The sequence below is a fragment of the Papio anubis genome, chromosome 6, assembly GCF_008728515.1.
Source record: "Papio anubis isolate 15944 chromosome 6, Panubis1.0, whole genome shotgun sequence".
Taxonomy (NCBI): domain Eukaryota; kingdom Metazoa; phylum Chordata; class Mammalia; order Primates; family Cercopithecidae; genus Papio; species Papio anubis.
In genome coordinates this window covers 6,752,771-6,776,059 of record NC_044981.1, presented here as the reverse complement: position 1 = coordinate 6,776,059, position 23,289 = coordinate 6,752,771, and the positions used below count along the sequence as shown (strand labels likewise).

The following is a 23,289-nucleotide window of genomic DNA, read 5'->3' as shown; positions in this document are numbered from 1 at the left end:
GTTTACGCCATTCTCCTGCCTCAGCCTCCCGAGTAGCTGGGACTACAGGCGCCCGCCACCTCGCCCGGCTAGTTTTCTGTATTTTTTAGTAGAGACGGGGTTTCACCGTGTTAGCCAGGATGGTCTCAATCTCCTGACCTCGTGATCCGCCCGTCTCGGCCTCCCAAAGTGCTGGGATTACAGGCTTGAGCCACCGCGCCCGGCCTTAAAACAAGAGGAATTTTATAACAACTACATGGGAGAAAAAAGTAGGATTTTCATGAAATCCTCCCATTTTTGCACAGCACCGAGCTGTCTGGTTTTCTGTGTCTAGAACTTCCTAATGAAAGAGAGATAAAGAAACACAAACTGAAATCAAGGGGGAGATCAAGGTTGACTAAAGAGGAAGAAATGAAGACATATCAAGAGGATACCACAGTAATTCCAGGGATTGAGGAAGCCAGAGTATGTAATGAAGAGATGTTATGCACCCTTAATGACCTGGGAATGAAGGTATCACTAAACAGCTGCTCAGGAAAGACGAGACATTCTCAAAGTGTGGTCCTGGACCAGAGGCATCACCATCACCAGAAAACTTTCTAGAAATGCAAGTTCGCAGACCCCGACCCACATCTGCTGAATCAGAAACGTGGGGGTGGGGCCCAGCAAGGTTTTCGCAAGCCTTCCGGGAGATTCGGATGGGCATTCAAGCTTGAGAAACATGACTGCAGACCAGTGCTTCCCAGCACTGACTACGTACGAGTCACCTGGGAGCGTGTTAAGCAGCACACTCTGATTCAGCAGGAGAGGCCAAGATGCTGCAGTTCTCACCAACGCCCAGGTGAGGCTGATGCTGCTGTTTCTCAGGCCACACGTTGAATCACTTTTGAAGGAAGGTTGAGTGAGCATTCAATGACTGCAGGGCTTCATAAGGAAATAGTCAAGGAAAACACAAATAGCAGCATCAGTTTATCTCCATCGATATTTTAAAGGATCGGAGCAAGAAAAATGCTGCTTTTAGTGGTTTGTTGCCTGGTGTTCCACGGATGTTTCACCAACAGCAATGCCTTTGCATATCGAAAACATGCTTCCTGAAAGCTCCAAGCATGTCCTGTTAAGCACTCCTCTTTGCAGACGCAGAGGCTGACGCTGGCTCACAGAGCTATTTGCCTTCCAAGGTCACAGAAACCTTGGACAGATCGGGCTGGCAAAGGTCTCCTGACTACCCGGCTGGAGCTCTTTCTGAAGGCCCCTTAAGGCTGTCCCAGTCAAGCCACAGTAGGAAGTAGTGACAGAGCGCACGAGATTGACATTGCTGTAGCTCAGTCGTAAAAAACAGACCAGCTCAGTCTCCAGGCTCACTGGTGAATAATAGGAATCTTTATCATCCTTTCCGTCAGAAAGCATTTATTTAAAACCCCTTGGCTAACTCACAGGGTGAGCTGGCCTGTCACACACCATCACATGGTGTGGAAACTGGCAATTAAATTTAGCAACCCACCTCGGCAAACTCAGACTGAGATGTTTACTGGCCAGCCCAGCCCAGGGGGAGCCGGGGGCTTTCATTCCTAAATCCGGAGGTTTCCAGAAAAAGTGAAACACGGCTTGGGTGGGTTATGCTGAATTATGAGCACCTGTCCCCATCAATAACTTGGCGTCCTCAAAATGCTACTGCAGGACTCTGAGATCCAAGAATGCCTGTCCTGTGCACAGCTGAGGGACGGCTATTGGCCTCACTTGCAGGGCTGCCGCTCAGAGACGGGGAGATGCTTGCTCCAAGGACAGCTTGTTTGTTTACTAACTCTGGGGACAGAGAGAGACAACATTAATCAAAGAATAAATGTCATTTCCCCTCCACACGCACCCTGAGAAGAGCGCTGCAACTGTGGCCTGTGGTTTATCTGTAACCGTGTAGGTGAGTGATGTCAGTGCATTTCCATGATGGCAGACAGCAAGGTGGGCATCCTGAGAGTGAGTTTCCGGGTGTACAGGGGGCAATCAGAATTATGGCCGGGATGCAGTGGTACCGCTCTGCCTGGAGTCCAGGACGCTATTCTGTTATAAAGGTCTACTTTCTGGAACACCCTTGGGGCTGCAAACTAGCAAAAGTGGAGTTTGTGTGCATCTTCCGGATCCAGTGGTCTGAGTTGGGATGTCTCAACAAGAGGGGCTGCTATTTGTCATCTTAGCCAAAGACTCAGCCAGAATCCTACTCTTTACTGGGGCTGGGAATGTGATGGTGAGAGAGAGGTAAGAGGATGAGTCTTGCACAAGCTAGACTCGTTAGTCACAGCTTTCCCAACCCTTGACGTGCCTGGTAAATTACAACTGCCCAAGTGTAGTGAGGGCTTGTCTTCGACATGGGCCCAGATCTGCTGCAGGCGGAAAGGTGAGGACCCTCGCAGCCCTACAGGAAGGTACCAGATACCCCTCTTCCTGTGTGTGAAAGCACTCGCTGCTCAGATTCAGATAAACGTGTTTCAGCTCTAGCACACCCACAGGAGTATCTGTTCTCCCACCTTACACCATAGCACCTGACAACAGGGAACAAAACTTCAAGTGTCGTAAACTGGGCCCTGAGGGGAGGAAAAAGGTTGGCGGATATGGGAGCTACCCCTGCTCAGAAATGAAGGGGAGTGGCTGTGTATTCTTCTGAATGTATAACCCTAGTGAATTTCCAGTAATGCTGGGTGATGATGGAAGGGCACGGAAGCCTTTAAGGCTGGTAAAACCGAGCTTGCCACGCCAGGTTCTCACACGTGCTGTCATTAAGAGTCCGGGCAACCTGTTAGTGTCTAAACCCTGCCCCTTCCAGGTCCCATCTTTATCTCTGCTTTCCTCCCTTCCCTTTTTCCTTTGCTCCCTCTTCTTCTCTCTTGTTTCCTCTCCCCTTTTTAGATCTAAAAACAGTGTCTCCCTCCAGACCTTCGTTGAGTCACTGGGGCCCCCGGGCTAAGGAAATAACTGGTCCTCCATGGGGCAGAAGAAACAGGTCAGGGCCAACACTCGTGTGGCCTTGAGTCTAACGCCAGCATGACCCACTGTGCGGGTTGCTGCCTATTTTCCGTGCCTGGTTTCTCTCTCTGTAAGATGGAGATAATGGTCCTTCCTCTCCCTGCCTTCACAAGGATGATTTCAAGGACAAGCAAGATCGTGCTTAAAAGCCCGCCTAGGGGGAAGGGCACAGTGTGAGTGCTGGGCATTATCAGGATTGTTCATTTACCTTCCAGAGTCTGCTGACGTTTTTACTCGTATCTTTCTCATCTTGTGAAGCAGGTTGCATCCTAAGAGTTGTGTTTGGCTCAAGGTCACGCAAGGTTAGGTGCCTCAGCTGGATTTAAACAAAGAACAATTGAGTTCCTAATCTATGGCTCAGTCCGTTGGACCACAGTGACCTCTGGTCTCTGTACTTGGAAGCCCAGCCCTGTTGGAGGAAGTAACGCGCCTGCTCTCCAGGTGGTGTGGAAACCTGTTGTGCCGCCTCCTCCCTCAGCAGCCAGGTGGAGTCCAGCTCTCTCTGTGTTCCCAGCATCGCACACCTGCCTAGCACAGCCTGCCTTGCAGAGCATGTGCTGGCCGTGGGACGCTCAGTCTGGCGAGGGGAGTCAGAGGACGCAAATCTGCTTGCGGGATTCGGAAGTGATGGACAGGCCCCACGTGTTAGGTTTCCAGGTTAATTCAAAAGTTTCTCTTCTGTAAAACTTTGAATTTCATTAGTTTGCATATGGGGCATCTAAAAACAGAAATGCCGGGGAAGCAGAAATGCCAAACAAAAGTGGAAAAATCCCTTCTGAGTGGGGGATGACCCCAGCTGCCGTGGCTGCACTGCGGTGGTGGTCTTCCCGGACTGCCCTGCTCTGCTTTGGACTGCAGGTCTCTGTCTTCTGAGAACTACATTTCCCAGGTCCCCTTGCTCCTGACTTCTGGCTGGCCTCAGCCCAGGGGGTCAGTGAGGATAAACTGAAGGGCTAGGGGACGGGAGATTCAGGGTGTTTCTCTGTCGCTCTGCGGCCTGCTCAGGGTCCCTGACACTGGTCCTCTGTGGCTAGGTGGCCCTTCCCTCCATCCTTCCAATTCCTACCAGACAGTGCAGGATTAGAGTTCGGGTAACGTCCCCGTTCCAAGCCCAGAGTGGGTAGAAACTTCTAAACTTCTTCCCGTTGTTTCTTCCTGGGTTGCCTCACTACCCCGATTTGACTTTTCAACAACTCCAACGTCTTTGTAACCAGTTCCCCACGTTCCATCCCCTCCGTTGAAGACCCAGACTGGACACTGTTTTCCCAACTAATCTGTAATTGGAATCTCTGAAGGCACCTCTGTGGTACACACGAGGAGCCTGAAACTGGGAGAAGCCCCTGGACCTGCCTGTGTGAACTGCATTAGCAGTGGGACAGGACTCAGCTTTCCCAGGACCCAGCTTTTAGAGACTCCTGTGGCTGTGCTTCCTTGTCGGGTGAGGGGCACTTTTTGGTTTAATCTTAAAAAATGTATAAGTGGAGTAAAAAAATTCATAATAGATAAGAGGGTGCACAATAAAACCTCAATTTTCCTCTCTCTGAGCCCTAGTTTCCCAGAATTGCAGATAAAAGATTACAGGCTTATAATATTTAGGACTTGTCAGGCCCTGGACTGGAAGTTTTTCTCATCTTATTTTTGTTACTCACAATAACCTCATGAGATAGAAATGTTACAGGAGGGGAAACTGGGGCTCGGGGGCAGAAAGCAATTTGCCCAAGTATGTGCCTAAGCTAGGATTCGAAACCAGGTCTGCCTGAGTCCCGAGCCTGGGCTGTTCCTGCTAGATCCCAGGAGACCATATGCTGTTGTCCACTGTAATTATCAACAGTGCCCTTCACTCTCAGCCTGCTCGCTGAGTATGGGTCATGTGATCATGCTGGCCATACTATGCTGTGTCTTGGTGATGGACAAGCCTTGGTGATGCAGCTTTCTTGATAGTTGAGGCCTGGCCCTCCATTCCCATAGACATCATTAGGTTCAAGGACAGCCTTCACACGTTGGTAGATAGTTCTTCCTGGCTTGTTATGGGGGGTGTGGACAGCTGCATGAGCTCTCCCTTTTCCGGGAGCCTTCTCTGACTTCCACAGCTCCCAGGACCTCCTGGTCCATGCTGCGCTGCTTACCTCTTAACTTCAGGGGATTATTTGTTCTACTTTATTTTCTCTTTTAGAAACTATGGTAAAGTGCATATAACACAAAACTTATTGGCCGGGCATGGTGGCTCACGCCTGTAATCCCAGCACTTTGGGAGGCCAAGGCGGGTGGATCACCTGAGGTCAGCAGTTAGAGACCAGCCTGGCCAACATGGCGAAACCCTGTCTCTATTAAAAATACAAAAATTAGCCGGATGTGGTGGTGGGCGCCTGTAATCCCAGCTACTTGGGAGGCTAAGGCAGGAGAACCCCTTGAACCTGGGAGGCGGAGGTTGCGATGAGCCGACACTGCACTCCGGCCTGGGTGAGACTCCTTCTCAGAAAAAAACAAAAAACAAAAAACAAAACACCCATTTACTATCTTAACCATTTTTAAGTGTATAGTGTAGCAGTTTGTTTTTTTAGAGACAGAGTCTTACTGGCTCAAGTGCAGTGGCACGCTCGTAGCTCACTGCAGCCTTGACCTCCTGCACTTAAGCGATCCTTCCACCTCAGCCTCCTGAGTTGCTGGGACTGCAGGCGTGGCACTGGCAGTTTAGCAGCATTCAGCACACTCACACTGTGGTGCCAACACCGCCACCATCCATCGCCAGAATTCTTTTCATTTTGCAAGACGAACTTTGTGCCAACTGAACAGCAATTCCCTCTTCCATTCTCCTTGCAGCGCATGATGACCACACTTCTACTTTGTTTCTATGAATTTGATGACTCTAGGTATCTTCTGTAAGCAGAATCATTCAGTGTCTGTCCTTTTGTGTCTGGCTTATCTTAGCATAATATTCTCAAGGTCCATCCATGTTGTAGTCAAAATTTTCTTCCTTTTAAGGAGTTCATTTTTTTTTTTTTTTTGAGATAGAGTCTTACCCTGTCTTCTAGGCTGGTGTGCAATGGTGCGATCTCAGCTCACTGCAACATCCACTTCCCGGGTTCAAACGATTTTCCTGCCTCAGCCTCCCGAGTAGCTGGGACTATAGGCACCCACCACCATGCCCAGCTAATTTTTTTTTTTTTTTTGTATTTTTAGTAGAGATGGGGTTTCACCACGTTTACCAGGCTGATCTTGAACTCCTGACTCATGATCTGCCCCCTCGGCCTCCCAAACTGCTGGGATTACAGGTGTGAGCCACCATGCCCAGCCAACGTGTTCTTTTTTTATTTTTATTTTTATTTATTTATTTATTTTTTGAGATGGCGTCTTGCTCTGTCGCCCAGGCTGGAGAGAACTGGCGTGATCTTGACTCACTGCAAACTCCGTCTCCCAAGTTCACGCCATTCTCCTGCCTCAGCCTCCCGAGTGGCTGGGACTACAGGCGCCTGCCACCACATCCAGCTAATTTTTTTTTTTTTGTATTTTTAGTAGAGACGGGGGTTTCACCATGTTAGCTAGGATGGTCTTGATCTCCTGACCTCGTGATCCGCCTGCCTCAGCCTCCCGAAGTGCTGGGATTGCAGGTGTGAGCCACCGTGTCCGGCCCCAACACATTGTTAATTAAGTTTTATGTTCATGCTCTAAGGGCGGGTACATCCTGTGGCTTTTGCAGTCTCACACACTGTGGCAGTGTATTTGGCTGCCTCGTCAGTACTAACGAGTGGACAATGCAGATCTGACATTTTTTAGGACTTGTAGCTGCCAGAAGAGCGAGGCAAGGAGCCTGCTTACAAGTTGAGAGCGGCCCCCAGTCAGTCTGTGGCCTGGTCTTTTGTGGCATCAATGCTTTCAACTACACTTGTACTTAAGTTTATGGCATAGATTAATAATTGGTTTTTTGCTCTTAATTGAAAAACAGAGGTTGCATAGTGGTGTCTCATCAGTTCAGCAGCAGTGCTTCAATCAGAGGTGCACGTGCGTGTGTGAAAGTGTGAGTGTGTGTTTGTGTGAATCACTTTGCAGTGACAAGCTAGATGCAGGCCATGGAATTTCTGTTCCCATTTACTCCGCTTTAATAGAAGCATTGGTTTGGAGAGAATATTGACAGGCTGATTCTAAATTGGAGACCCTATCAAAAGAAGAAAAAGTCTTGAGTTTCTTTTCCCATCTTTTTACATGAAGAGTGTTTCCTTCAAAGGAGAACAGGAGAGAAGGTGCTGAATTTGGGTGTGTGAGCCCCTTTCTTGTTTAAGGCCAAGGGAGTCACCACAGCCACGGCTGACGGTGTCAGCTCTCCTGCATGCGGCTGCTGTCCCATGGGTTTCACCCTCCTGTTTTACATTGCAGAAGTGGGGACAGAGAGACCGAATGACAGGCACATGGCCACACAGCTGATTCAAATAGGGGTGGTCTGGCTCTGTCAACGAGGTTTGTTGAGGGTCTGGTAAGGGGTTACATCTTGGAGGTATCAAGGTGTGCTTGGCTCCAATTGCATCTGCATCTAACAGGCTAGCGTTTGCTGCACACTGTGTGCTGGAGCCAGGCCTGCGCCCCGCCCCTCCCACCTTCAGACAGCAGCTTGGTTCTGGCCTTGGTCTGCTTTCCTCTCTTGCTGAGCTCCACAAGGTGGCCCAGCGTCCTCCATCTGTGGGGTCTCAGGCCTTGCGTAGCCTCGTGCCCCAGGAGCTCATCTTGATGCTGGACTTTGCTCTGAGGTCAGCCTGGAGTTCTAGCTGGGCCTGGTGACCCTGAAGCTGTCCCTACCCAACACTGCTTCATCTTCTCAGAGGCCCACGACTATAGTCAACATCAGGAACACTGCCCATTCCGGAAGCTCCCCTGCATGACTGGGAAGCACACGGCCTGGGGTGGAGGAGGGGAAGATGGGGGTGGATGTCCCAGTTCATCATCCGGGTACAGTTCTCTTCTTGTTGCCTGAGCTCTTGTGTGTTACTGAAAGCCAACGGGATGCACATGGAGTTCGAACAAATAAACAAAGAATGAACACTGGGGTAGGGCACTGTCACCTCTAGGATACCATGTTCTAAAATGTGCACATGCCCTTGGCGTGGTGTGATAGGATAAGTCTGCAAAACGAGCTCTTGGTGGGAATGCATTTGGGGCCTTATCAATCAACCCCAAACAGTGTAGACACAGACGGAGATGGGCGTGGCATTGAAGCCAGACTGTTCTAGGTACTGTGTATGCGCTGGGATTCATGTGTAAGTTCTGTTTCCCAAGATGTTGGGAAGAAACCCTGGATCGGCTTCTGCGATGCAGCCGGGGAGCAGGCCTGGTGTGCAGGAAGCATCTGGCCGTCACGCCTGGAGCTAGTGTACCCATGAAGTAGCCCCCGGCCTGCTAGCTGGCCAGCCTGGAGCATGGAGGGGGAAGAAGCCGCAGAGGAAATTGGTGGGTGAGGCCACCATGGGTTTGCAATAGGTCTCAACCTGTCGCCGTCAAGGCGGGGCCTCCCATAAACGGCCTCTTCAGCCAGAATCTGGGTTCCTTTTGAGCCCTGTACAGCACAAAATGAATCCAAGACAAGCAGTTTGGTTTTACTCCTTCAGTTGATATATTTTAAACTCTCTAGTGCACATTTACATTTTTAACCGCATGCTGACTTACTGTTTGTGTGGGGAGGTCTGTGCTCTCCTAGTGCCTTGGCACGGGGAAAGGTCATCCGAGGCTGGGCTCCTTCTTGCAATCACGAAGTCTGACTGTGGGAGAAAAGTCCTGAGTCCTTGGATAGCTGTTGTGGTACCTACCCTGAGAAGGCCCCCAGCCACTGGGCCTGGACCTGTCCTCAGCTGCCAGTTCAGTGGGTCTCGCCTGCACGCCATGCTGTCTGTCATCCGGCCAGGCTCTGACACAAGGGTCACGGGGCTGGGGGAGGCTCCTGGCCAGGTGTGGCGAGGGGCAAGCCCACACAGAAGGCAGCCCTCTGCCCGGGAGCCTGCGGGTCTCCAGGGTCTGCTTGCACAATGCTTCCTGCGTGCGTTTGCATCACAGCCTCAGCAACTGTCACGTCAGCATGTGACCTTTACAACTGTTGACAAGGAGCCACTTCGGGAGACTGCTCAGAAGGAGCCGTCCCTCTTCCCGCTACTCTCCTGCCTGCCTGCTCCACACACTGAGGCCCACCGCTGGCCACTTGGCATTTCATTTCATTTCATTTCATTTCATTTTTCATTTTATTTTTATTTTTTGAATTGATTTTATTCGGTTTTATTAATTTAATTTAATGTTATTTTTAAGATGGGGTCTCGCTCTGTTGCCCAGGCTGGTCATGAACTCCTGGGCTTAAGTGATGCTCCTGCCTCAGGCTCCTAAAGTGCTGGGATTACAAGTGTGAGCCACCATGCCTGGCCTATTTATTTTAGAATGTATGTTATTATTATTTGTAACCTCACGGCCTGATGCACGCTGTTAGAGAATTTGCCACTTCTCCCTCCCTGTGAAGACCCGAGATCGGCCCCCAGGTCTTGGCCTCACTGCTGTCACCTCCAGGCATAGTTTGGCAACTGCCGCCACCAGCACACACGCATACCCTGATATTTTCTGATATTTTCTCAGTGGGGCTCAAGGAACCTCCTGCTCCCAGCTTATCTGACTTGGGGAGGAGTCAGGTGAAAGGAAAGGCACAGGGCACCTTGTAGAAGACCTGGCAGAAGGAGGGTGGAGGAGGGAGACATTTCCGGGCAGTCAAACACTAATAGTGCCGCTCAGCGGCTCTCAAGCCTAGAGGGGTGTGATCCCTATAATTCAAGGCAGGCCCTAGACCCACCTGGGCCGAAGGGCTGCGGGGGGATCCTTTTCTCTCCCTCATGGCAATTGAGGCCATTCTTCCCTGGAACACACGAGTCAGAGTCGGCCAGGTAAGGGGCAGAGAGAAAGCCAATTCCTGCCCCCGGAGGAGAGGTGGATGCCATGGAAACTTGGTGCCCTTGGAGGCTGCATGAAGTTGAATGTGGCACAGTGGCAAGCAGGGGAACTGGGAAGCGGGATCAAGGGAGAAGAAAATTGAGATTTTATTATGTATCCTCTTATGCATTGTGACAATTTTATCCCACATATAGAATTTTTTTTTTTTTAACATCACACTAAAAAGGTTGCACAGCTTTTCACTGATTTCTTGCCAATAGGAAGGTACAGAGATTCTCCGAGTGACTCATGGTCAGCCTCTACTCACGGGCATGGGTGCTGATTGTTTCAGTCTCTGATACCTCCCTGACTGCTTCACAAAGCCAATTAATCACCAAGTTCTACTAGTCGTAGCTCTTAAACATCCTTTCAATATATTGATTTCTCTCTATGACCCCTTAACTGAGGAGTCAGTAAACGATGGCTTTTAGGCCTGATCTGTCTGCTGACTGGTTTGTAAATAAAGTTTTATTGGAACACGGCTATGTCCTTTCATTTGTATACCATCCATGGCTGATTTCTTTTTTGAGATGGGCTCTCACTGTTTCACCCAGGCTGGAATGCAGTGGTGTGATCTCGGCTCACTGTAGCCTCAATCTCTCGGGTCTCATGCGATCCTCCCACTTCAGCTTCCTGAGTAGGTGGGACTACAGGCACGCACCACCAAGCCTGGCTTTTTTTTTTTTTTTTTTTTTTTTGTATTTTTTATAGAGATGGTGTCTCACCATGTTTCCCAAGCTGGTCTCAAACTCCTGGGCTCAAGTGATTCACCTGCCGCAGCCTCCCAAAGTATGATGATTACAGGCGTGAGCCACAGTGCCCAGGCCATGGCTGATTTCTTTATTGTTTTCTTTTCTTTACGAGACAGGGTCTCACTCTGTTGCCCAGCCTGGAGTTTAGTGGTACAACCACAGCTCACTGCAGCCTCCAACTCCTGGGCTCAAGTTGTCCTCCCACCTCAGCCTCCTAAGTAGCTGGGACTACAGGCACACACTATCACACCTGGCTAGTTTTTAATTTTTTTGTAGAGATGGGGTCTTGCTCTGTTGCCCAGGCTGGTCTCGAACTCCTGGGCTCAAGTGATCGTCTCACCTCAGCCTCCCAAATTGCTGGGATTACAGGCCTACGCCACTGCTCCGGCCCATGGCTTCTTTCTTGCTAAAAAGACAGAGCCGAACATGCCCCAGACATTTGTTACCTGGGCCTTTACAGAAAATATTTGCTGTCTCCTGCCCTAATTCATCCGTTAGCCTCTTTTGGTGGAGTGAGTGAAGCATCTTTCTAACTGATGTCTATGTCTCCAGTCTTGTTTTCCTCCCATCCATTTTCTCACTCTGCCCTTTGTGAAGGGAAAATCTGGTTATGATGCTTGGCTGCTTGCTCCACTGCCTCCTTCTGCTCTCTTGATGGATTCCAAACACCTTCTCATGGTCTACAGGATTCTTCCACTCAGCCCCAGCCCTTCTTTCGCCACTGTGCCACGTTCAGCTGTATGCAGCTTCCAGGCACCGAGTTCCCATGGCACCTAGGTCTCCCTGCTGGTGTAGCCATTGGTGTGTGCTGCTTTGTCTTCCTGGAATTACCTTTCTGTCTGCTCCTTACCTGGCCAACTCTGACTCATTCTCATTTCTCTCAGGAAAGCCTCTTGACTTCCCAAGGCTGGGCTAGGAGGCTTCTCTGTGTGCTTCCAAGGTGATGGATTCTTCTTCCGTTACAGGACATATCGGGTTATATTGAAAAATTCATTTGCTTCCTTCCTTCTTCCCTTCCTTCCTCTCTTCCTCCCTCTTTTATATATTGTATTAGTCACTAATTGCTCTAAATACAACAAAACAAAACAAAACCAAAATAATCCAAAGCTCCCTGCTGCTCTCAGAGGCTTGCACGCTGGTGGGCAGAGATAGAAATTAAGCAAGATTAGGAAGTAGACTAGAGAATATTAGAGAAGAAGATGTCTTGAGAAGAAGAAATAAATCAGGAAGAGGATGTGAAATACTGGGGGCGTTGACATTTTAGATGGGGTGGCTAGACAAGGCCTCCCTGAGAAGACATCTTCTGGGGAAAGACTTGCAGGATGGGAGGGAGTGAGCCATCTAACTATTTGGGGAAGAGCTTCTAGAGGTAGAGTATGTTATGGCATCTAAAGTTACGGTACGAAGTCCTGAAGGCAGGAGAAATGAGGCCAGTGTGGCTAGAGAGGAAAAAAGGAGGAAAAGAGCAGGAGGATGGACAAATGCTGTGAGGTGGCCAGGTCCTATAGGCCTATGGGAAGGACTTTGACCTTTACTCCGAGGAACGTGGGAGCCATTGTAGGGTATTGAGCAGAAGAGTGACATAGCCTGTCTGGAGCTTGCCACAGAGTCCTTTTGTCTGCAGTTGTACTCTCTGTTAGACAGACAAGCTCCTTGAGGGGAAGCATTGTGTCTTATTTGCCTTTATTCTCAGGACATAACACATCTAGCTTGTAGAAGACCTCAATATATGTTTAACAAATGAACAATGAATGAATGAAAGAATGAATAAATGCATGAATGACTGCTATCTCCCAACTGCCAGATCCTGGCTCCTAAGGGCTCTGAGAATCTTCTCCCTGTGGAAGGAAAGCTCTGGTAGAAGATGCTGCCAACAGCTAAGGCCTCGGGGTTCTTAGCTGCTTGCTTGGATGTCGCTAGGGCAGCAACACACATCCAAACCAGTTTCACTGTTGCCACAGAGCGGCTGCTTAATGAATCAATTTCACCCGGAGGGAGGATTTCAGGGTTGACCCTGTCCTTCACAAGCTTCTGCTGGAGGAAGTCATAGGGTTATTACCAAACTTGCAGATGGAGGTAGGAGGAACAGAGGGTTTGTTGATGGATGGACTCAGGATTTACAGCTATCTTTATAGGTTCGAGTCTATAAAGAGGCCCCATCAACTGGAGAAGGTAAGATAGGGAGATGTCAGCCTCTGCATCGGAGCCCCAAATCAGCAGTAAAAACGGCCACTGGAGGGATTTGTAGCTTTGGTAGGTGTCAAACACTCGGAGTTAAAAGTGTGAAGCAACTGTCAAAAGTCTCAAAGCTCTCTGAGAAGCCACTGTAGATGTAGATGAATAGATGAGTCGCATCTGAGAGCTGTAAGCTGCCACTGATTGTGTAAAGCCACTCACAGGGTTCCAGGTAGGACACCTCCAGGGAACTGTGAGCACACTGGGAGGATGACAGGGAGGGGTATTTGAGAGCACAGTGGGTGGTTAGTTTGGAGAAGAGGAGTCTGGGGGTGGGACTTGATAACTGTCTCCAAATATTATTAGTTCTGAATTATTAGGTCTGAGAGAACTTAGGTTTGAGAGTTAATGTGAATGGCCTCAAGGGGCGAAATAAGACCAACTGGAGATCAGCTCAACTGATGGAAGCGCTGTCCAGACATCAGATGGGTTGCTTTAAGCCTCTCTCTCTTTTTAGTAGGGAGGGGAGGACCATCGGTAGGGAGGAATGCTGTGGAATTGACTTAAGCATCAGATAAGAACTTTGACTAGAGTTCTTCAAAATGCCTTTTCACACTGGGGTTCCATGAATGCATCTCCTCTATTACTGTGTGGCTGACTGTGCTAGTTACTCCTTAATATCCATTCTTCACTGCTTCCTCAGTAATGATAACCCACATTTTTAGAATGCTTTTCAAGAGCAAGGGCTTCTTTCCTCGGTCTCGCTTGGAACTAGGCGTGGTCAAGGGGAAAACTACGGCTAATGGACTAAAAGTAGAAGTATCATGTTCAACTTCTGGGAAGTAGTATCAAAGAAAGCAGGTGTGTCCTTATGTCTCTTTCCTAATTGCTGCAGGCTAGAATGTGGATGTGGTAGCTGGAGCTCAGCAGCCATTTTGGGCCATGAGGTAGAAGCTCTGTGTTGATAAGAAGCCTGGGTTCCTGATGATCTTGGCCAGTATTACAGCCCTGGACTGCTGACCTTTACTATTTATTTATGTGAAAGCTATATAAACTTACTTTTTTTTTTTTTTTGAGATGGAGTCTCACTCTGTCACCCAGACTGGAGTGCAGTGGCATGATCTCGGCTCACTGCAATCTCTGCCTCCTGGGCTCAAGCGATTCTCCTGCCTCAGCCTCCCAAGTAGCTAGGACTACAGGCGCACACCACCATGCCCAACTAATTTTTGTATTGTTAGTAGAGACGTGGTTTCACTGTGTTGGCCAGGCTGGTCTCGAACTTCTGACCTTGTGATCTGCCTGCCTTGGCCTCCCAAAGTGCTGGAATTACAAGCGTGAGCCACCGTGCCCAGCCACAAACTTGCATTTCTGACAAACTATAGTTATTCTGGGTTTTCTGAAACTTACAAATGAACCCATTTCTATCTAATATACCATGGAAAGTAAATACACACACACATACACACACACACGAGAAGAAACAGCATCACTTGGCTTCAAATCCCAGCTCCACTACTTACTAAGTGCTGTGTGTCTTTGGACACGTTTCTTAACATTTCTGTGCTTCAGTTTCCAAACTGAGAAACTGGGAATAATAATAGTAACAACTGTGTAGTTTTTGTTTGTCTGGTTTTTTTTTTTTTTTTTTTGAGAAGCAGATTAAATGAGAGAATAAATTTATGTAAAGACATAGAACAGTGGTCTATACATAGTAAAGATTTGATACATGTTAGCTACAATCATCATGTAGGCACCATCGATGCTTTCTTTTTCTTGAGACAGACTTTCACTCTATTGCCCAGGCTGGAGTGCAGTGGCATGATCTTGGCTCACTGCAACCTCTGCCTTCTGGGTTCAAGCGATTCTCCTACCTCAGCCTTCCCAGTTGTTGGGATTACAGGCGCCCATCACTGTGCCCAGCTAATTTTTGTATTTTTAGTCGAGACGAGGTTTCACCATGTTGGCCAGGCTGATCTCGAACTCCTGACCTCAAGTGATCCACCCACCTCGACCTCCCAAAGTGCTGGGATTACAGGCGTGAGTCACTGCGCCCCTTGGCAAACCATTTACACTTTCATTTCCTCATACTCTGCCTCTACAAAACCATAGGGTTTTACCAAATATGTTTTCCCTTATTTCGTTTTCATTTGATGACTTCCATTAACGTCCCAGAACATAAAAAGAAACCATGTACGAGTAGTCAGAATGCAGTTTATGCATAAGCAGCCAAGCTATTTTCTTAAGACAATCTGCTGTAAGGCATGGGGTTGAGGAAGGAACTGTATCTAGAAGAATGGGCTGCTGGGGTTTGCTCTGTGTTCTGAATAACTTCCCTGTTCTGGTTATGATTTCTTAGATTGTACAGAAACATAAATTTCATAGCAGTAAGCAGTAATCAGTACCTAGAGAAAGAGTACCCTTCTCTGCTTAGAGGTTGTCTTTCTGAGTTTCTTAAGAAGTCTAAGTTTGAATCCCATCTGTTCATTTGTTTATTTATTGAGTTATTCATGGGGATACAAAGTTGGGTAAGAAGGGGTCCAGACTCCTAAGAAGCTCACAGTTGAGTAAAGACGGCAGATGCAGCTGCATTTCCTGTGCCTCTCTGGACATGCCTCTTCTCATGTCTGGCTCTCTGAGCCGTGGTTGTCAGTGGGTGATTAAGAGTTTGCCAGCAATAAAAGGTGGGGTGGCGCTTCTGGGAACTGATCCTCCAGAGGCGTCTGCACACGCATGGAAGGATGTACGTGAGCAGTTATTCATGGCAGCATCGCTTGTAGGAGCAGAAGCCTGGAGGCAACCCAGGTGTCATCTTTAGAGGACTGGGTAATCTGTGAACATCCCCACTTGAATACTATACAGCAGGGCAAAGGAGCAGGGCTGCTGACTGTGCACAGACCCGGCAAGCTTTCCAGAAAATGCTGTGAAGAGACAAAAGCAAAAAGCGTTGAGTACATATAGTTGGTTATATTTTGTGTAAGAAAATATCATCTGTATCCGTATTTGCTTGTATTTTCAGAAAGACTGGAAAGATATCAGTGACCTCAGAGAACAAAGTAAGATAAAGGGTAACTCTAAGTGGAATAAGTTTTTTTGTTTTTTTGTTTGTTTGTTTGAGATGGAGTCTCACTCTGTCGCCTAGGCTGGAGTGCAGTGGTGTGATCTCGGCTCACTGCAACCTCCGCCTCCTAGGTTCAAGCGATTTTCCTGCCTTAGCCTCCCGAGTAGCTGGGACTACAGGCATGCACCACCACGTCCGGCTAATTATGTTGTATTTTTAGTAGAGTTGGGGTTTCACCATGTGGGTTAGGCTGGTCTCAAACTCCTGACCTCAAATGATCCGCCCACCTCAGAATAAGGTTTTAATGTTATAATTTGATAATTATCTTACTCAACAACATATCAAATCTGAAAGAAGTCACATGAATTTGTTTTATTATTATACTTTAAGTTCTAGGGTACATGTGCACAATGTGCAGGTTTGTTACATAGGTATACATGTGTGCCATGTTGGTTTGCTGCACCCATTAACTCATCATTTACATTAGGTATATCTCCCAACGGTATCCCTCCCCCAGCCCCCTACCCCCCGATAGGCTCCAGTGTGTCCTGTCTCTCTGTGTCCAAGTGTTCTCATTGTTCTATTCCCACCCGTGAATGAGAACATGCAGTGTTTGGTTTTCTGTCCTTGTGATAGTTTGCTCAGAAGGATGGTTTCCAGCTTCATCCATGTCCCTGCAAAGGACATGAACTTATCCTTTTTTATGGCTGCATAGTATTCCGTGATGTATATGTGCCACATTTTCTTAATCCAGTCTATCATTGATGGACATTTGGGTTGGTTCCAAGTCTTTGCTATTGTGTATAGTGCCACAATAAACATATGTGTGCATGTGTCTTTATAGTAGCATGATTTATAATCCTCTGGCTATATACCCAGTAATGGGATTGCTGGGTCAAATGGTATTTCTAGTTCTAGATCCTTGAGGAATCACCACACTGTCTTCCACAATGGTTGAACTAATTTACACACTGCCACCAACAGTATAAAAGTGTTCCTTTTTCTCCACATCCTCTCCAGCATCTGTTGTTTCCTGACTTTTTAATGATCGCCATTCTAACTGGTATGAGATGGAATCTCACTGTGGTTTTGATTTGCATTTCTCTGATGACCAGTGATAATGAACATTTTTTCAAGAAATCACATGAATCTTTAATCTGGGGCTTTAGCTAATGTATCCTGAACATTTTAGAAGTTGTGAAAAAGTTTGAGTTATGGTAAAAATGACCAGCATTAGTAAATATCAGGCTTTAACTATTTGAATGTGCTTTTCTTTGCAGCTAACGACACTGCCTAGGGATCGTAGAAGAGCTGAAAATAATGTTTTATATTTAAAAAGGTGAGGAGAGAGTCTTTTTTAGCCTTCAATAATTCTTACAAATGTTTCCCTTAATTTGCTATCATAATACTAACCCTAGTGAGTGATAGTTTTTCTTTCTTCCTCCCTTCCTTTCCGTGTCTCTATTACACACTCACACACACACACACACTCACACACACACACACACAAAGTTAGGAAGAATAGGAGGTGACTTTGTGGACGAAAAGCTGTTTTTCACTTCCCTCTACCATATAACTGAATTTAGATGATTCCCAACATGAGCCAAATATACAGTTTTAATAATGGGTGTTCCTTTAACAAATAAATAAGCAAATATATAATGCCAGGGAAATCTCCAGAATATTCTGAGTTGATGGGGCTGTTGTCATCAAAGAGGGCTTCCCTTTTGTTTGCTGCCCTGGGGTTTTCCCATCATGGGATGATGAATTGGAGTCAGACATGGGAGAGCAGAAAGGGGGCCTCTCTTGTCTAAAGCGGGAGACGGGCTATCGTGAAGGACCTTCTCAGTCCATCCGCTTTAAGAAAGAGTGCATGTGGAAGATGAAAAGCTGCGAGTTGATGCTCTTAAGACTAACCAAGCTGTGCCTCCTGGAAAGTCTTCAAGAACCCAAAGATAGGGGGTGCCCAGTGAGTTGGAAGATTATTAAAGAGGAATCATGAAGAGGGAAGGCATTTCTTTTTTTTCCTTTTTCTCATTTTCCCTTTTTAAGATAAAAAAAAGTTCTTAAAATTTACATATATCCTTGGAGAATTTTTTTTTTTTTTTTTTTTAGAGATGAGGACTCACTATGTTGTCCAGGCCAGCCTCAAGCTATCCTTCTGCCTTGACCTCCCTGAGTGCTGGGATTACAGGCATGAGCCACCGTGCCTGGCCTTGGCTGGCATTTCTTAATAAAGGAGAGAGCCTCACCCATGGAGGGCACATACTTTGTCATATCCTTCTTTCCTGTTTCCCCAGAGGGCCCAGGAGTGTGCCAGGCATGTGGGAGTCCTGCACAAACACACAGCAAAAGGCCTTTTCTGCTTCATGGAAGTGAAGGACTTGAAGAGGCCGCTAGAGTTCTTCCAGTTCACTCTCTCGTGCACTGTGAATGAAATCCAAACCCTTAAAGACAGCTGAGAGTTCATCAGAGTTTTAACAAGCAAGAGAAGGATTCCAACAGTATCACTTGTTACCCCATTTCAGAGTCTACCTGACTACAGTACAGAGATGCTTCCTTATGAGTAACTTAAGTGCCCTCGTGATTTCACTGTAGACTGAGGAGGTTGGTCCCATCACCAGCGCCCTTGACCTCCACAGGTCTGTTACATCTTTCCTCCACCCTCCCTTCCTCAGGCTGGAAAATCTTAGTTACTTTTATGTCTCAGAGGTGTAGCATATTTTTGGGAGGTGTTCTCATTTACCTTCTCTTATTATGAGCTGGGAGAATTCAAGTTTAAGAAGAAAAAGATTAAAAAAAAACTATAATCATAATATAATCATGATAAAGGCCAGGCACAGTAGCTCATTCCTGTAATCCCAGCATTTTGTGAGGCTGGGGTGGGAGGATTGCTTGAGGCCAAGAGTTCAAGGATAGCCTAGGCAACATAGTGAGACCTTGTTTCTATTTAAAAAATGTTTTTTATTAAAAAAAAAAAAATGGAAAGATGGTTACAGCTCTTTCTTTCCTTCCTTCCCTCCTTCCTTCCCTTCCTTCCTTCCTTCCTTCCTTCCTTCCTTCCTTCCTTCCTTCCTTTCCTTCTTTCTTTCTTCTTTCTTTCTTTCTTTCTTTCTTTCTTTCTTTCTTTCTTTCTTTCTTTCTTTCTTTCTTTCTCTCTCTCTCTCTTTCTTTCTTTCTTCATTTCTTTCTTTCTTTTCTTTCTTCTTTCTTTGGATCATTCCTCTATTTACCCAAGGCTACCACCCTTTCTTTCTTTCCTTCCTTCCTTCCCTTCTTTCTCTCTTTCTCTCTCTTTCTTTCTTTCTTCTTTCTTTCTCTCTCTCTTCTTTCTTTCTTTCCTCTTTCTTTCCTTCCTTTCTTTTCTCCTTCCTTCCTTTCTTTCTTCCTTTCTTTCTTTCTTTCTTTTCTTTTCTTTCTTTTTAAGTCCGTTTTGCTCTATTCCCATTTCCTGCCCTTTCTTTCCTTTCCTTTCCTTTCCTTTTCCTTCCTTCCTTCCTTCTTTCCTTCAGCCTATTCCTTCCTTCCTTCCTTCCTTCCTTCCTTCCTTCCTTCCTTTCCTTCTTTCTTTCCTCCCTTCCCTCCCTCCCTCCCTCCCTCCCTCCCTTTCTTCCTTTCTTTCTTTCTTTCTTTCTTTCTTTTCTTTCTTTCTTTCTTTCTTTCTTTCTTTCTTTCTTTCTTTCTTTCTTTCTTTCTTTCTTTCTTTCTTTCTTTCTTTCTTTCTTTCTTTCTTTCTTTCTTTCTTTCTCTTTCTTTCTTTCTTTCTTTCTTTCTTTCTTTCTTTCTTTCTTTCTTTCTTTTCTTTCTTTTCTTTCTTTCTTTCTTTCTTTTCTTTCTTTCCTCCCTCCCCCTCCCTCCCTCCCTCCTCCTTCCTTCCTTCCTTCCTTCCTTCCTTCCTTCCTTCCTTCCTTCCTTCTCCTTCTCCTTCTCCTTCTCCTTCTTCTTCTTTCTTTTTTTTGAGGATGGGTTGCTCTGTTGCTTGAGCTGGAGGTGCAGTGGTGATCTTGGCTCACTGCAGCCTCCTGCCAGCCCCGTGTTTAAGCCATTCTCTTGCCTCAGCCTCCCAAGTAGCTAGGATTACAAAAGCGTGCCACCACACTCAGCTAATTTCTATATTTTTAGTAGAGACAGGGTTTCACTATGTTGGCCAGTCTGGTCTTGAACTCCTGACCTCAGGTGATCCACCCGCCTTGGCCTCCCAAAATGCTGGAATTACAGGTGTGAGCCACCATGCCCAGCCACAGCTCTTTCTAACTTAACATCTGTGCTAGTCATGGGAAAGTGCTGTGAATTTGTTGTTTCCTAATCTTCCCCCTCTCTCATTGAGTGATAGCTGCATAACCTAACATCAGCTCTTTCTTATCCTCCATGCCCTTGGTGGTAACTGGGCACCAGGCTGCCAAGGAGGAAGACTGCATTTCCCTCACAGCTGATTGTAGCCCCAAAGACGTCAACAGCTATGTTACATGACAGCCAGATGGAGAGCTGCTTCAAAGACAGTGCTTTTTGTCTTTTCTTTGCCTCTCCCACTAGTTGCTTGCTTTCAGTTATCTGTTGCTGTGTACCAAATCACTTCCACAATTAGTGGCTAAAATCACTACAGTTTATTACTTTTTGTGATTCTGTAGCTGGGAAATCTGGGAGGTTTCTTATACCAGTCTTGCCTGATACCCCAGCTGCTGTTGGATCTAAGGTGGCCTCATCCACATGTCTGCCAGCGGGGGCTCCTCAGTTCTTCTCTGCGAAGTGTCTCCTCCTCCCAAAGCCACATGCACCTTATCACAACATGGCAGCCTCAGGGTTTCAAGAGAGAGAGAGAGGGAGCTTCGAGAGTGCTTAAGGACTAGGCTCTGTAATTTATACAACACCATTTCTGTCAAATTCTACTGGCCAACCTGGATTCAAGGGTGAGGAACTAGACCCCACATCTGGATGGAAGAATAGGCAGTGCCATTGACATTGCAGAGGGGTTTAGAACAAGGAGGCGTGATTCATTGGGGGACCATTATTAAAATCAATCTGCCGCACTCATTGGCTGGAATATGGACACGATGCTATTAAACAGAATTTAAGCAGCTGTCTTGGACAAGCTCTGCAGGCCTTGTGCTATGAAAATTGGAGAAACAACTTGGGAAGAGTCCCTGACATTTTGTGTAGCCTCCTTGTGAACCATGGACTGTCTACCTCCAGTGTGGTTTCATTTGAGAGGTCGATAAATGCTTGTATTGTTTAGGCCACTGTCATTTTGGATTTTCTGTCACTTGCAGCCAAATCTATTCCTAACTTACATGCTTTCCAGTACTCACCCTCTTAAATTTTCAGCTCTGCTTAACAGCCAAGGCTACCACCACACAGAGCGTACTGCAGTTTCAGGCTTGGAGAGGAAGGGAGGAAGCCTAACACGTGGGAGACCCCGTCCTGTTTTGATGTCATTGCCTGTCCCATTTGGCCAGCCTGGAAAAAATAAAATGAGGAAGGCGAACAGGAGGGATGTTGCCACGGGACTGAGGAAGGTTAGGGGTTGTCACGGGCCTGCCTGAAACACGGCCTGGTCCCATATTGGTCAATGTAATCTCAGCAACGAACCCAGGGGAGAGCCCAGGAACCACAGTGGCAGGTCTAAGAATGTTCCAGGCAAACTGAAAAAGCCAAACTTGCCCATGCATAGACGCTGTGGATCAGTGGTTCATTTGAATGTGGTCAAAAGTGGACCTGCTCCCTGGTATAATGATAAGCTGTGTAGCTCGGATTCCATCTGGAAGCCATTTTCGGATTTGCATTGTGAAGAGACGACGTTGAGTTGGGGCTCTCTGAACTCATCTGTGTTGCATGTGCACAAGGGTGGGTTTTAGAGACAAACAGCAGCTTTTCTCCTCCCCACTTTTTCTTCAAGTTTTATGGTTAGGTTTGGGCTTTATTTATAACTTGTCACATGGAGAAATCCAGCAGGGCACTATTCAGAGGCATCATATCATTTTACAAATTCCCCACTCATAATTAGTTTAGGCTGCTTTAAGTCTGCATTTTTTTTTTCTATAATGATATAGTAGACACAAAGTGTTAACTAGAAACAGAAATATTCGCCTCTTCCTCTGTCCCACCCTTACCCCCACCTCTGCCCGCCGGGGGATGCCCTGGTAGCATACCTATCCCAGTGAAGAACGAGTCTGTCTGGAGGCTTCAGCCACTCTTGGAGGCCAGGGAACCCTGAACCTTGTCTCATCCGTTTCTCTCCTCCCAGCAGAATGGCCTGCAGACAACCTGGACAGATAGAAGGCATCCATCTGCATTTAAAGAAGCTCACAGACACGGCTGATTGATTCTGTGACCTTGCTTTGTTACTCAGCTCTGAGTTTAGCGGCTTCACTGCCAGGGACCTTGTCCAGAGTTTCTGAGGCCTCCAACAGCCTGTGGTCTCCTGGTCACGCAGACCCTACCGGTGGCTTCAGTGACTGGATCTTGCTGATGTTTGAACTGCCTTTAGCTGTCTGTGAAAGGCATGCTAGTGAGGCCACGGGGCAGGAAACCATGACAAACAACAGAACTACAGTCTGGTTAAAAAAGAAAATATACATATACACATATGTATATTCCCCTACCCCAGGGGTTGAGGCTTTTTTGGCATACATTTACATATATTTTGGCACAAATTTGCATACTAAGTTCCTAAGTCTCTACTTCCAAATAGAGTTACATGAGAACCTCTCATTTATGGCATTAACATTCGTATTGTTCCCCTTAGACCCATGCCACTGGCTCTTACTAATATACTGAGTTTCACCAGTTTGTCCTCCATTTCCTAGAATTTGTTCTAATTTTTAGGAAATGCTTACTAAATATCACTACTGTGTGTTGTGAAATCCAGCCCTGAAGGACATCAAAAGGTCTCTTGTTAGCTGGTAGCTATTGTTAGGTATTGTCTGTAGAGACATCGGGTCTCCTGGAAACATACCATAGGCTGTCCAAAAGTATTCATTATTAACTTGGGCCTTTAATTGTATTTATATGAATTATAATATTATGTTTGTATGTAGAGAAAAGAGATTATATCTAAGCATTATAACTGTGTATAAAAAGGATTTTACCAAGAGTACTGGAAGGTGCATTATAGTTACTCTCAAATGTAATATTAGGGATTTATATTTACATATATTTGAGACAGGGTCTCACTCTGCCCAGGCTGGAGTGCAGTGGTGTGATCTCTCAGCTCACTGCAGCCTCCACCTCCTGGGCTCAGGTGATCCTCCCACCTCAGCCTCCCAAGTAGCTGGGATTACAGGCACACTCCATCATGCCTGGCTAATTTTTTGTATTTTTCATAGAGACGGGGTTTCGCCATGTTGCCCAGGCTGATCTCAAACA

General features: G+C 46.8%; 1 long non-coding RNA gene across 1 annotated transcript; it reads left to right on the top strand.

The window, feature by feature from the left end:
* The first annotated feature begins 795 nt into the window (after window positions 1-795).
* On the top strand, window positions 796-23,137 carry LOC103883440. Its single transcript, XR_001901526.3, has 3 exons — window positions 796-1,894; window positions 17,208-17,266; window positions 22,172-23,137. It is a non-coding gene; the product is annotated as an uncharacterized LOC103883440 (long non-coding RNA).
* The last annotated feature ends 152 nt before the right edge of the window (window positions 23,138-23,289 follow it).